This window comes from Schistocerca nitens, chromosome 3 (genome assembly GCF_023898315.1).
Source record: "Schistocerca nitens isolate TAMUIC-IGC-003100 chromosome 3, iqSchNite1.1, whole genome shotgun sequence".
NCBI classification, from domain to species: domain Eukaryota; kingdom Metazoa; phylum Arthropoda; class Insecta; order Orthoptera; family Acrididae; genus Schistocerca; species Schistocerca nitens.
Window position 1 is genome coordinate 376,642,237 of NC_064616.1, and position 16,262 is coordinate 376,658,498.

Sequence of the window (16,262 nt, forward strand, 5' to 3'; positions counted from 1 at the left end):
CTTCTGTATTTATCAGTGGAATTTCCATAGCACTTTCAATGTTACGACCCTTGCTTTTAGTTTCAGCGAAGGTTGTTCTGAATTTCCTATATTGCTGAGTCAGTCTTTCCGATAATCATTTCGTTTTCATGGGGCCCTTTCGCCTTAGCTTCCCTGCTCTTCGTATTTATTTCATTCCTAAGTGAGTTGTGTTTCTGTGTTACAGAATTTCCTTGAACATTTTTGTACTTCAGTCTTCATCGATCAACTGAAGCATGTCTAGTGCTACCCACGGTTGCTTCGCAGCTACATTCTTTGTACAGACGGTTTTTTCCAGGTTCTATCACTGCCCTTTTTATAAATGCCCATTCCTCTTCAACTGAAGTGCCTGCTGAACTATTACTTACCTCAGTATCTATAGCCTCAGACAAATTCAAGCGTACCTCTTCATTCCTTACTACTTCCGTATCTCATTTCTCTGCGCACTGATTTTTCCTAACTAGTCTCTAAAACTCCAGCCTACTCTTCATCACTACTAAATTGTGATCGGAGTCTGCATCTGAATATGCCTTACAATCCAGTATCGGATTTTGGAAAATCTGGCTGCCCGTGATGATATGCAATTGAAATCTTCTCGTATCTCCCTGCATTCCCCAAGTATACCTCCTTCTCTTGTGATTCTTGAACAGGGTCTTCGCTATTACTAGCTTAAATTTATTGCAGGACTGAATTAACCTTTCTCTCTCTCATTCATAGTGCCAAGCCCATATTCTTCCGTAACCCATTGTTCCACTCTATCCTCATGATTATTAGATTTTCATCTCCCTTCACGTACTGAATTACCCATTCAATATAATCATATACTTTCTCTATCTCTTCATCTACGGCATCTGATGTCGGCATGTATACCTCAACTATCGTTGTTGGTGTTGGTTTGTTGTCGATTCTGATGAGAACCACCGTATCACTGAGCCGTTCGCAGTAACTCACACTCTGCCCTATCTGCCTGTTCATAACGAATAATACTGCTGTTACACCATTTTCTGCCGCTGTTGATATTACCCTGTATTCATCTGACCATAAATCCTTGTCTTCTTTCCATTCCACTTCACTAACCCCCACTATATCTGGATTGAGCTTTAGCACTCCCCTTTTCAGGTTTCCTGGTTTCACTACCTCGTTCAAACTTCTGACAATCCACACTCCTATTTGTAGAATATTATCCTTCCGCTGGTTATTCAGTCTTTTTGTCATGGTCACCTTGTAACCTCCCCACAATAAATAAAATAATATGAATAATATTCACATTTAGTGTAACCTCTCAACAGTAAAAATTCCGAAACCTCCCAACAGTAAAATATAACCATAACATTGACATTTAGCGTAACCTACCAATAATACAATGTGACTAACCTCTCAGTTAAATTGTCGCTCACTTATAACCTTTCAATAATTGACTGTCAATTTAACCTGGTAAATTTTGGACGTCAGCAGTGCTGCGTCATGGCCCTGAAAGATCATACTGAATAAATTGAAAATTCTTACCTCAATTAGGTCGCCGGATAACGCGTATATATCTGCTCCTATAAGAAATTTTTCTGGCGCAGCACAGTGCAATGCTGGCCGATATACTTGTCACGTATAAAAAGAAACAACTGATTTTTGTTTTCAATAATCGGGATGACCAAGGATTGGAGAAATTATTAAATTCTTTAAATTGAAATGAATGATTGTCAAAACTTACTTTTTATGAGAAATATTATTATTAAGAGATTTTTTTTAAAAGATTTACATGGGACTTGATATAACAATACTACATATGCGCGAGGCTGCTTTTTTACCTTATACTACAACGCTCAGGCTCCGCCATAGCTCCACATGACCGGCCCAACCAACACGATACCCCAGACTGCTCGCTAGCAACTACTTACTGCTACTACTACACAGTTCCTACTGCATACAACACTGCTCTTTGGTCTGAGATTCTCTTATAGCTTACATATCGCAGGCAGCACGTGAGCAATCCATCGAAATTACATCTGCTCGACTGCGCTAACAACAAATTCCTTAATCATGGACCTCTTACATAACCCTCCACTGGAGGGGGCAAAAATTTGGCAGCGATGGTGAGTCAATTGGACTTGCCATGAGCAACAAATTTTTCTATAATCTATTTAGTTTACTAAGGCTACAGCACAGAGTATATACATTATTGATAAGTGCAGAACATATTAAGAAAGACAAAATGCATACGCAATGAGTACAAAATATATTAACAAATATCATAAAGTGCACACGTACTGTATAACTCTTTAGCATTTTTACATGAATTAGACATATGAAGGAGTGAAATAAAGTGCACACGCACTGAGTACAAAATATATTAACAAATGACATAAAGTGCACACGCGCTGTAAAACGCTTTAGCATTTTTACATGAATTAAACACATCAAGGAGTGAAATAAAGTGCACACACACTGTAAAAGTCTTTACCATTTTACAATAATTTAAACGCACTGTGTAAGTCTTTACCATTTTACAAGAACTGGGAAAGGAATGGGAAGGATTGCATCATGGTTGTAGCACAGTAGGTTGCACGTAGCTGCACTGAAAGTCCATATCTTTCTACAGAAGCACAACACCAAGTGAGACAATCTGAATTTCTCTTCCCTGAAGTATTTATCAGTGTAGCCAAGACACTGAAGTGTTGTAAACAAGTAGAGTATATGTGATCACATTCATGAATGATACACACAAGTGGGTAAAAAAAATGCAAGTATTAGTACAGGTTTCATAACTAAGTTTTTATAGCATATTTATATCATGAAAAGCTTCTCCTGAAAAAAATACAAAATGGATTATTGAGCTGAAAGAAGAAATGCATATTATGCTGAAAATACTGAACTTCGAATTAACAAGTAATGAAACGTGTACTCTGTATGTATGTACTCTAGCTGTCTTTTCCAAAACATTCAGTCATTATACTATGCGACATAAGACGTTCTGTCAAAAGGAACTGCAACAAATACTTAAATAATTACATAGCATTTCTTAAATAACAGTAAATATATAAACTTCATCATCATCATCATCTGCAAAGAAAAACTTCATTATTCATATTACCATAACTTCATCACTATCATCATCTGCAAAGAAAAACTTAAGTACTCATATTACCATATTCTTCATACAACTATTCATCATCATTTGTTATCATCTGCAAAAAATTGACACTTCATTATTCACATTCATACTACCATTTACTTCATACAACTATTCATAGTATAGAGTTTCTTATTTCTAGCATATTTCATCACTAAAATTAACATGTGTAGTTCTGTCTGACAGCTTGCATCAATCGCCTCATATTCTGAAAGAAAAATAATTGGTTAACACTTTTATCATACGATGTGTATAGTATATTCTGGTTAATGCTTGTTAATTCTGATCCATTTACTCTTCATGACAAGATATTGTATTTTCTTTCCTTCATTCTGATGGTAAAATTTCCATTTCATAGTAAACCACTGTGGTTTGTTTAACTTATTTCTTTTACACATTATTGCTTTATGAAAAAGATGAATAAGGATTAATATGTTGCATTTTAATCATATACCCATTAAATAAAAACTTGTTTCTAGTGATACGACTAAGCTTACAGTATACCATGACAGAAAACGTATTACGTCAAAAACATAGACAGTTTTCAAGTGCAAAAAATGTATACACAGTACCATAATGTAGTAGCAAAAAATGTAGAATAGTCAAGATATTGAGATATCATAAGGCAAAATGTCAATGTCAACTGGTGTTTGTTACATCTTAAACATTTCATAGTGGATACAGACAAAAATTCTACTTTCGATAGGAAAACAATCATACATACACAAAAAATCGAAAATGTGCACGGTCTGATATATAACGACAAGAAAAGCGACCTGCTAACCTTACCTTGCCGAGCACTTGCCAAGAACAAACATAATCATCATCAGTAAGTAGTCACATAGATATAATTGCTTAAGTGGTCATATAAATATCAGGAAATGGCATTACAGGGTGATAAATCGTAAAGTATGTTCATTCAATAAAGGGTTTAATATTGGAGACATGGTGATTGCCTTTGCTTTTTCTGGTTCTCAAAGTTTCAACATGTACTACATTGGGGTGAGGAATGCTGCGAATTCTATGGACCTGCGTATAGAAGCTCAAATTTACTGCATCTACTCTTCCCTCTGTTGGATAAATAACATGTGCGTACTAATATCTTCTGTCCAACGTGAAAGTCACGGCGTGTACAAACCTGTTTTTGCTGCCTTCTCCGGCGCGTTTGATGTTGTTGAGTGCAATGTCAATTATTTCATGGTGGCGTAGTCGACGAGATGTAGGAAAGGATACTAATTCTTTAATTTTGTTAGGTTTTTCAACATTTTTCAATATAACAGTCGGAGATAGCATAGTAGATTCATTTGGTATGGAGTTAATTACATCCTGGAATGAGAGTATGTGTGTATCCCAATCAATATGTTTTTTATGGCAGTATATTCTACATAGTTTACCAATTTCTTTCTTTAGTTGTTCACAAGGGTTCGAAGAAGCGTGATACTTGGATATATAGATCGGAGAAATGTTTCTAGCTCGTAACATACGTGTCCATATCGCAGATCGAAATTGCGGTCCATTGTCGGAAATTACTTTCAATACATGCCCTACATGCAACAGAAAATGTTTTACAAATGCATTCGAAATACATTTAGCAGTAGCTTTGCGTAACGGAGTGAATGTTACAAATTTCGAAGTGAGTTCAACAGCGACAAAGATGTAGCAAAAACCTCTATTAGTTCTGGGAATCGGTCCAAAACTGTCTACAGCGGCCATGTGTCTCAATTTAATGGGTACAGTAGGATGTAACGGAGGAATATGTGAAGTCGTGTCTGATTTAGCTTTCTGGCAGATTTTACATGACGCTAAAACTCGTCGAATACGTTTCTCCATGTTCGCAAAATAACAGTTCTGTCTCAGTATAAGAAAACATTTTCTGGCTCCATAATGTGCGTAACTTAAATGAGTATACCAAATTAATTTGTTAACAAGCTCGTCAGGAATACATAATAACCAACTGTTGCTGTCAGGGTGAGAGCGGCGAAACAGAATATTATTGCGTACAGTATAATGGTTTCTAATGGTAACATTATTCTTGTCTTGCCAAAGGTGTTTAATTTCTTTCCATACGTTGTCTTTGCTCTGCTCCTGTGCTATGTCTCGTAATGACGATGAAATGAAATTTTCAAATGCGACTTGTTGAATATACATGACGCTAGAATTTGCTTGGCAGAAGTTGGTTGCGATGTCTTGCTGATTGTTGCTGAGAGAGCGGGATAGTGCGTCTGCTACAATATTTTGTGTACCGGGAATGTGAACAATTGTAAAATTAAATTCCTGTAAATAAAGTTTCCATCTGCTTAACCTGTCATGTGTAAATTTAGCTGAAAGTAAAAACTGTATAGCTCTATGATCTGTGTAAACGGTAGTATGTTTTCCATAAAGAAAATGCCTAAATCTGGTAAATGCTCATACGACACATAATGTTTCAAGTTCTGTGACAGAATAATTGCGTTCAGCAGGTGACAGAATGCGACTTGCAAAGGCGATGTTTTTAATTACTGTAGTACCGTCTTCTTCAATTTCCTGAAAAATGTGTACGCCTAAAGCGGTGTTAGAACTGTCGGTGGCAATGGAAAAATTTCTAGTAAGATCTGGGTGTGATAAAAGAGGTGCGTTCAACAAAGCTTGTTTTAGATTGACAAATTCAGACTGTGCTTGGCTATCCCACGACCAAATAGCGTTTTTACCCGTCAACTGGCACAATCTAGGGGTGTCTAAAGCAGAGTAATGAATAAATTTACGGAAAAAGTTAATTAATCCCAGAAAGCTGCGTAATTGTTTTTTTGTCGTTGGAACAGTAATGTCACGTAAAGCTTGAAGTTTTTCCGGGTCAGGCGTAATTCCTTCTGCTGAAATTACATGTCCAAGAAATTTTATGGAAGTTTTGCCAAAGTGCGATTTGTTAAGATTAACTGTGAGTCCTTGTGCACGAAAAGTTTGCAACAGTTGTTCCAGAATCAGATTATGTTCAGACCAGTTAGCTTCTGCAAAAAGGATGTCGTCTACATACGTTGTGATTCTGTCTTTTAATTCTGTCGGAAGTATAGTATTCAAACCGCGAATAAATGCAGCTGAAGAAATTGTTAAACCGAACGGTAATTTGCAAAATTGATAACAGTCACCAAAACAGAGAAAAGCTGTGTACTTTCTGCAGTTCGGATGGAGCTGAATTTGCCAAATTCCCGATTTTAAATCTAATGTGGAATAAATAGCAGTACCATGAAATTTCTGTAAAAGTTCTTCTAGTGTCTGTGGGCGATCTGTTTCATTAATAATAATGTCATTGATGTGACGCGAATCAAGTACGAGCCGAAGTGAGCCATCCTTTTTCTTAACAATATGGAGCGGGTTTATGTATGGACTAACTGCCGGTTCAATAATTCCTTGGTGAAGCATAGCTTGCATTTCTTTCTTAACTTGTTCTCTGTGAATATATGGAATGGGATAATCTTTGGCTTTAAACGTGTCGTGCTGTTTAACTTGAAACTCATACATAAAACCGGACGTAGTACCAGGCACGTTGTCAAAAACTGGAGCTTGGTGTAAAAGAATTTTGCGTAGCTCTGTACGTTCGTCGTCTGTATTTGCACTGCTCTGTTTAACTTTATCAGAAATCATTTGCATAACGTCATAGTCGGCTTCGTCTGGTGTATTATAGTTGTGAACATACGTATCTGTGAACAATGTGGAATGACAGTCTATGTTACGTGATGCATAAATGACCTCTGTCCGATTAATTGTTTGTTCTTCTGCAGATAAAGAGTGCTGAAATTCTAATGCGAGTTGTACATTTTCATCCTTTAACATTAAATAGGAATTTTGAAAGTCAATAACTGCGTCGTGTTGTACCAGAAAATTCGTACCTAAAATAACGTCTGTTGTCAATAAGGGAAGAATCCAAAACTTTGAGTGGAACGTATGACCTGCAGTACAAAATGATAAGTGTGTCTGCAATTTTACATCTAGTCCTTTACCAGATACTGCACCTTTTACTTTAGTTTTGCCTAATGGTAACGTAGGATAAATATTCCCTTTATTACATTCGTTGAAGGTTTCTTCATTTATAACTGACATAGGTGATCCAGAATCGATCACTGCTGAAAATGTGGATGATCCAATCTTTACTTCAATGACAGGGTGGGAAATGGTTTGTTGAATAACTGGTTTTTCATGCAAAAGTGTGTCTCGGATGTCGTCAAAAGTAATAACATTTTCGTGAACAAGATTCTCTGTGTCAAAAGTATTGTTTGCGTAGCTGGAAGATGCAACCTGTACTGTACAATGATGCGTAAACGCTATTTTCGTCGTCGCCGGCGAATGTTGGTTTACAAATCACTTGTCAATGTGGACGGCACTCTTGGTGCTTCGACATCTTCTGGTAAGGGTAAAAAGAACGAAACGAGAGGAGTTTCTAAAACTACTCAATTTGTTCTCATTCATGGACCTACTTTATTTTGTGGTGCGAGGTTAAATTTTTCTTTAATGAAAGTTTCTTCTTCCTCCAGTTTGGGTAACGGATGGCTAACTGTTGCTTTCGTTGCTTGTAATAATGCTGGTAGAGCCGGTTTGGAATCCTTCGAAAGTCGGGAAATCTTAGCTTACCGCTGCAGAGTGAAAATCTCATTCTGGAAACATCCCCCAGGCTGTGGCTAAGCCATGTCTCCGCAATATCCTTTCTTTCAGGAGTGCTAGTTCTGCATGGTTCGCAGGAGAACTTCTGTAAAGTTTGGAAGGTAGGAGACGAGATACTGGCAGAAGTAAAGCTGTGAGTACCGGGCGTGAGTCGTGCTTCGGTAGCTCAGATGGTAGAGCACTTGCCCGCGAAAGGCTAAGGTCCCGAGTTCGAGTCTCGGTCGGGCACACAGTTTTAATCTGCCAGGAAATTTCATATCAGCGCACACTCCGCTGCAGAGTGAAAATCTCATTCTGTACTGTATCTAGTCAAATTCTTTCTGACGTGCTGTTATTTGCGGGAGGATGCTGTGGCATTTCAACTATTTGTACTGTTCTGTTATTTCGTCCTGACGCATTAGGTTCTGGATGATACCTACTGTCTGGTTCATTCATGATAATCTGTTGTTGCGGATGATTCTGCTGCTGGTAAGACCGACTGTTACGCTGAAAACTGTGCTCATTACTCTTACGTCTGTCATGATAATCATTGCTATACGGCGCGTTGCGATAGGAATTGAAATGAAGTGTTTTCCGTAGGTACTGATTTCCTTGTTGCTGTCCGTTACTATTTGGTGGAGCCGACGCTATACGTGTAGGCGGCGAAACATTAAAGCTTGGTTGACCTTGCAGACTACATTGTTGGTTAGGTGTGCTAACCGACTGGTTTTGTTGATGTTGAGGGGAAAAGCCTCTATTGTTGCCAAACTGTCTTTGCTGTTGCTGATAACCATGAGGATACTGATAATTAAAATTTTCACTGATATTAAAATTATGTTGGTAGTTCTTGTCATTTCGGGAGTGTCTAATGAAAACTGTCACTTTCGGTAAAACTTGTCGTATCAGGTTTTCTTTACTCATTCTTAATTCTAGATAGATCGATAGTTGAAGAGCTGTTTTGATAGATATAAAGGATAGTAAAAGAGAAGGCAGCACTGCAGAAAACTAAAGATGAAATAGCACTACTACGGCTCAGGGCCCTGTGCACGCTACGGCACATATTCATCGAAGTGTAATGAATCCCCTGAGGTCTCTTACACACTGCAAATAAATTTTAGTTTCTGGATTACAGGCAATGCCGGTGAAAATTCAAAAGTAAATCTTTGTATCCAGTCCAAAGAGTGTATCTGTGTTCTGTCATTCTTAAACACCTTAAATTTTCTAACGGATAGAAAGTGCTTATAATCAAAATTATCGTCTCTGAATGTCTGAACTGGTTCAGGATTGTATAATAATCTGTTTGTCTGTGACTGTTCGGAATCTAAGTCACGTACACTCTGTAAATTACCTAAATTACACTGGCTGTGTGAATGTGACAAATGTTCACAATGTGGCGTATGCTGTGACGTGTTAGAGGCTGAAACATTTTTCATTTCTGTTACCTCTTGCTGTAAAGACGACACTTTTCTACGCAATGTATTATTGGACGAACTTATCTCACTGATTGTCTGCTGTAAATTTTGGAATTCGGGTGTTTGATTGAAAGGGTGACGTATCGTCTGATTTGGTATCATTGTTATTTTCGGTAACATCGATACGACTGGCCAATTCATCAAATTTTTCAGTCAATGCTTTATCCTGATCAACATTTTTAGTGTCACAATCATTAATTTGTTTTTTGATTTTACGGGTGGTTTTGTTCAATTTCTTAACGTCTGCTTTAATAGCATCGGGATCCTGTATTAATTCTAATTGTTCAAGTCGGTTGGTCACTGTCTGAAAGTCTACTGTGTGTGTATCTGTTTTTGTTTTAAGATCGGAGATTTCATCATGCAATTCGGTGTTCAACTGTTTGATTGTATTAATTTCGTCTGATACTGTAGCAATGTTGTCGTCTACGTATGTTTTTGCTTTCGTAAACAATTTACGCTTATCTTCCTGTCTCTGTGCAGTAATTGTTTCCATGACTTGTTTCTTTACTTTGTTGTGTTCCTGTATAAATTTACAGTAACGCGTTTCACTGTTTTGTAGATGGTGATTAAAACGTTCGTCAATTTGGCTGTTCTGTTGGTCAAATTTCGTGTCTACTTTCGCATCCAGTGTGCGTGAAAGTTCTGATGACATTAATTTAAACTCGTCGCGTAACTGTGTTGCGTTTTCAGAACATTGTTTAGCGACTGCACTAATTTCATCTCTAAGTAATTTAGTTGTGGCTGCTTGTGTATTACTTAATTCTTGTGCCGCAGATCTAATTTCTTCACTACTGTTCCTAGCACAAGCCTTAATTTCCTCACGTAATTGTTCTTTAGTATCATGACATTGCACGGCACCGGCTGTAATCTGTTCACTAAGCTCTTTGAAATTGTTGTCTTGTTTTTCATTCAACTGTTTGGAATTGTTGTCTTGTTCTTCATTAAGTTGTTTGTTCGATTGATTAAGGTTGTCCTGTTTTTCATTCAACTGTTTGAAATTTTCATTAAGTTGTTTGTAAGATTGATTAATTTGTAGCAATAATGCCATAACTTGATCCATGCCAAAATTAGCTACTCCATTCTCTGTGCTGTGTGATGGTGTATCTGTTTGCGTCACATTTTGTGTAACCATTTGGTCATTGTCTGATTCTAGAAAAGGTTTGCCAATTGGATATGCACTTTTGGTCACTACACCGGAATCAAATAAATCTAACATATTTTGAGTACATTGTTCACCTTCGTTAGAAACATTTGTCTGTTCACTGTGTAAGTTTTGCCAATCATGTGTGTCAAACTGGACAGCGTTCATTGTAACGGATCGTGCCGCGTTATCAATTGCCGCTAAATTAACTGTGGACATAACTCAATGTGTTTGTTCATCATCTGGAATAAAATCATTACTAGTGATCAGCACGCACGGAATATCTGTAATTAGGGGATTATCACTATTACACTGAGTGTCGCTAGTATTATCGGTCAAATTATTCGAGTCGGCTTTTCCACTCATTGCACATCGCGATGTACTGTTATCAGTTTTTCGCGGCATTTTCACAAATCGAAGTTAAGCACAAAATCAAACAAAGACAAAGCAAAATTGGAACAAGTACAATTACAACAAAGAGCAATAAATTGCTAATGATCTGTGAAAGAAAGAGTGACAAGTTAGTAAATGCGTTGCGCCAGATGCAAACTATATTTAAAATTAAGCAAATAAGAGCAGATATATAACTGACTACTACTCAGAAATTGACAAAGAAATACGATCCTGGCCGGTTGTCGACAAGTGTAACCTCCCCACAATAAATAAAATAATATGAATAATATTCACATTTAGTGTAACCTCTCAACAGTAAAAATTCCGAAACCTCCCAACAGTAAAATATAACCATAACATTGACATTTAGCGTAACCTACCAATAATACAATGTGACTAACCTCTCAGTTAAATTGTCGCTCACTTATAACCTTTCAATAATTGACTGTCAATTTAACCTGGTAAATTTTGGACGTCAGCAGTGCTGCGTCATGGCCCTGAAAGATCATACTGAATAAATTGAAAATTCTTACCTCAATTAGGTCGCCGGATAACGCGTATATATCTGCTCCTATAAGAAATTTTTCTGGCGCAGCACAGTGCAATGCTGGCCGATATATTTGTCACGTATAAAAAGAAACAACTGATTTTTCTTTTCAATAATCTGGATGACCAAGGATTGGAGAAATTATTAAATTCTTTAAATTGAAATGAATAATTGTCAAAAGTTACTTTTTATGAGAAAGATTATTATTAAGAGATTTTTTTTTAAAGATTTACATGGGACTTGATATAACAATACTACATATGCGCGAGGCTGCTTTTTTACCTTATACTACAACGCTCAGGCTCCGCCATCGCTCCACACGACCGGCCCAGCCAACACGATACGCCAGACTGCTCGCTAGCAACTACTTACTGCTACTACTACACAGTTCCTACTGCATACAACACTGCTCTTTGGTCTGAGATTCTCTTATAGCTTACATATCGCAGCCAGCGCGTGAGCAATCCATCGAAATTACATCTGCTCGAGTGCGCTAACAACAAATTCCTTAATCATGGACCTCTTACAACCTCCTACCTGTCAGTCCCCTACCGGAGATCCCAATGGGGGCACCTCCCTTACGCACAGCTTGCTGGAAATTCTTATGCCCGCTACCATAGCGCCACCAGTACCAGTCGGACACATCAAGTACCATCTGACGCATATTTCTGATTTCATCGTCGACTTCAGTTATGCTCGCACACACTTACCTAACACGCGTTCTCCTCGACATAAAGACTTATACACCCCACTTCTTCGGTACATAACCAACAAAAAAATCGAACTCAGACATACATCCAAGCGGTGGCCCACGGTTTGGCGTCATATCCACCAGCCTTTCCTTCCCTCCTCCAGACAACCACGTCGCAAGTGGAAAATTCGCCACAAATCAACGTCTTCACGCCATCGGACTAACGGACTCTCCACTTTGTTCCATTTTCCACTTCATGGATGACGATGTCCACCAACTGACTTGTGCTGCCACCAGTGAAGTCTGGAAAATTAACCAACAGTTCGTTGCCTGTTACCTCCGCGTTCCGCCGAATTCGATAGACCCATGGACTTTTATCCATCCTGAGGATACTTATTTCCCCGCCACCAAAAATCATGCAATTGTATGGGTCAAGGGATGGACGATCACCTACATTTATAATGATGGCGACAATTCACGCAGTACTTACAAACCGTCCACAGTGAAGTTGAGCACCGACCGCGCTACGGCGTCTTCTTCCTTTACGTCACCCCCGCACTGCTGGATGGTGCGACATGCCGACAACACTCCCGCCCTCCCTGCTGACATCTGAGATTCTCGGCGCTACTTTCTATATCGTAATCCACAGCGGAATAGGCGCCTCCTTTCTTTTATGCACTACACCAGAACATGCTGGTTATTCCCCCAATTCTACTCTCTATTGCTTCACCCCTCTTAGCTTACATCAGTATCATTGTTATTAATTTTTCCTACCTAAAAAAAATTACTCGCCTTATTCGAGTGTAACGTCTAGTGTTATTTCCGCCAGAAGTATGGCATTTCTGTTGTATTTAAGCTTGTAGCAATAAAAATGTTGTGTTTATTTATTCTGTTACCGGTAAAAACAAGAAAAAGAAAAAAAAATCTACTTCAGAGAGTGATTCAGATATGGGAGGGGGGAGGCATCGCGGCCAGGCCTCGAGTTTCGACCCCTGCCCACCTGGTCTCCACCTGCTCGGAACTGACCAGTCTACACTTAAAAAAAAAAAAAAAAAACTGTCGTCACAAAGGGTGTAGGTTCGTATACCGCTGACTGCAATTTCTTTCTTTTTTTTTTTTTCTTCTTCTTCTTCGTGTTTGTAACACATTCTGAGACTTAGTTAATCATCAAAGTTAAGCATTTTTCTGAAATATTCGTTGTAATTTACACGTAAGAACGCACTTTCTCAGTTATGAGTATCTCCGATTTCGTGACTTCCATATGTTTATGAAACGAAAGATGAAATTACTGTGCATGAAACAACTGACAGTGACATTTATACTACTTCTTGCCAGCCGGCCGCTGTGGGCGAGTGGTTCTAGACGCTTAAGTCCGGAACCGCGCGACTGGTACGGTCGCAGGTTCCAATCCTACCTCGGGCATGGATGTGTGTGGTGTCCTTAGGTAGTTTAGGTTTAAGTAGTTCTAAGTTCTAGGGACTGATAACCTCAGATGTTAAGTCCCATAGTGCTCAGAGCCATTTGAACCATTTTGAACCTACTTCTTGCCACAAATAATTTACCATTTTTTTCGGAATACGTAGCGATTTCCGAGAGTGTGTTCAGACAGGAGTCTAAGAACACAACGCAAATTACTGCGAATGAAACTATCAGCAATCGTCTTTATACTCTTTATACTCGTCTGAGGTCATCAGTCCCCTAGAACTTAGAACTACTTAAACCTAACTAACCTAAGGATATCACACACATTCATGCCCGAGGCAGGATTCGAACTTCCACCGTAGCGGTCCAGCAGTTCCATTAGTAGCGCAGATGGAACGTACCTCCATGAATTTTGAAGCACGTAAGGAACGACGGAAAACAGAAAAAATGGCCAATTTTTCGGGTGTTTCTATAGATGTATTTGTACAATGTGGTACTACACCCCATTCCTAACTCATATTTCGAAACGTAAAATCCAAAACAAGACGTCGATATGAATGAGAATAAAATGACATAATGTGATATTTACGACAGTTTCCAGAACACACTGAGTATTCTATCGTTAACATACATTCAAGGAAGACCGTGGTCAGCGAAATTTGAACAGTATTACGTACTCTAACCACACTTTTCGGTACTGTGAAGAATGGCATGCCTGTGTCGGTTGCTAGCCGCTTCGAGGTTGTGAGACTGTGGCGCTGCAGTACGCATGCGCGGATCTGAGGCAGATTGCCTTTCATTGGTTGGCGCGAGGAGAATTGACAACAGCGTCTCGGTTCGCAAGGACCGTTCGGCATCACATTCGAAATTCTTACTGAATAATATTGGGGATCTGCTTCAAAAACAAGACCGTTTGGTGCGCTCGCGTACCGAACTGATCGGCAAAATGGCGGAAAAATGTAGAATAGGGCCCCTGGTCAAACTTATCGGCCGCTAAGGCACCCTAATCATATTGCTATAAGATTTGCAACACTCGTGGAAGTGATGTATCAGAGTTCTTTAGGATCTGTTCTCGCATTCTGCTATTGGGGACACTGAAAGTTATTGCTTCCCTAATAATCATTAAATCACTGTAAAATTTGCCACAACCATACTTAAATCTACAAAAAAAAAAATGGTTCAAATGGCTCTGAGCACTATGGGACTTAACATCTCAGGTCATCAGTCCCCTAGAACTTAGAACTACTAACTAACCTAACTAACCTAAGAACATCACACACATCCATGCCCGGGGCAGGATTCGAACCTGCGACCGCAGCGGTCGCGCGCTTCCAGACTGAAGCGCCTAGAACCGCTCGGCCACCAGCGGCCGGCGCGGTACATCTGTTCCGGATTTTTCTACAAGCGAAAAAAACTGCTATCCGGCTGCAGATACTTGAAGATGCTGGCCATAGTAATGAGTTAATGCAGCGATTACTTGGTCATATTCGGGAGGACGACGGTTCAATCCCGCGTCCGGCCATCCTGATTTAGGTTTTCCGTGATTTCCCTAAATCGCTTCAGGCAAATGCCGGGATGGTTCCTTTGAAAGGGCACGGCAGACTTCCTTTCCTAATCCGATGAGACCGATGACCTCGCAGTTTGGTCTCTTCCCCCAAACAATCCGATCGAACTTGGTCATACCTGAGTTCGTCGGGAGACGCAGCTGACAATTGTTTTTGTATTAACCGAACGCTGTGGACCTCGAAATCGAAAGAAAGTATTGTAGCTTTACTGTACCTTGAATTTGATGAACTTCACAATGTGTTAGGTATTCGAGCCATTCCTCTTCGGTGTCGTTAAATTGCCAGAACGGTGGTATGCTGGTCATCGGCACTTGGGCATGTCGGTTTGTCTGTTGGGCGGCCGACGCAGCTTGTGCAGCCTGTAGTTGTTGTACCGTCGTTAGTAGGGCAGCTATTTGTTGGTTCTGAAACTGAAAATCTTGGGTTAGATCCATAACATTGGCTGTCTGCGGATGAGACGCTGGGGCAGAGGGTGGAGGGGGCGGGGTAGCCATGGTTTACAGAAATACGTTATAGCAAAAAAGCAAGCAAAGCCTCTGAATAGAGAAATTCGATTAGTTCTGCGGATCCCCTGCTGGAATACATGCAAGAACACAACAATAAATTAGCAATGAGAAATAAGCGCCCCTGCCAGGAAAAACACAAGAGAAACAAGCTAAACCTGCACTGAATTATACTCGTCGTCAGTTTTCGTGTCATCTCGTCACTGTAGAGCTGTACCATGGGAAGAAGGAGAGGACGTTGTTTGGTGGCTGCTATCCTCTATAACACTACTGTACGCATGCGTTAACGTGGTTCTTTATTAACTTAAACCGGAAGGTACAGGTGTTGTGGTACAAGCTCCTCCGTAATAGCACATGTTAGCCTCACTGCTGGTTAAGTACAAGTCCGCTATGCACACTGCTCTGGTCGCTATGGGCTGCCTGAGACTGAGACTCTGACTCTGTCTGGGACTGTCTGCAACTGGGCTGCTACTGATGACTCGACTCTGTGATTCACCGGATGAGTGACAGGGCCCTTCGGTCCGCGGCGGCGATCTAAACACTGGCGGTCGAGAGGGAGTTGGCACGTTGTTTGCTTGTCTATCGTTGGCCTCTCTCCAGATAGGCTCGCTTGCTCCGGTGCCTACTATCGGCCTTCTCGCAGTCCCTTTGCCAAGCGGAGTGCTGGCGACAGCTTATGCCAGCACAAAAGGAATACAGTAGAAGAACAACAGATAGCTTTGAGAGATGAAATAGCGAAGGCAGCAGAGGATCAAATAGGTAAAAGATAAGGCCT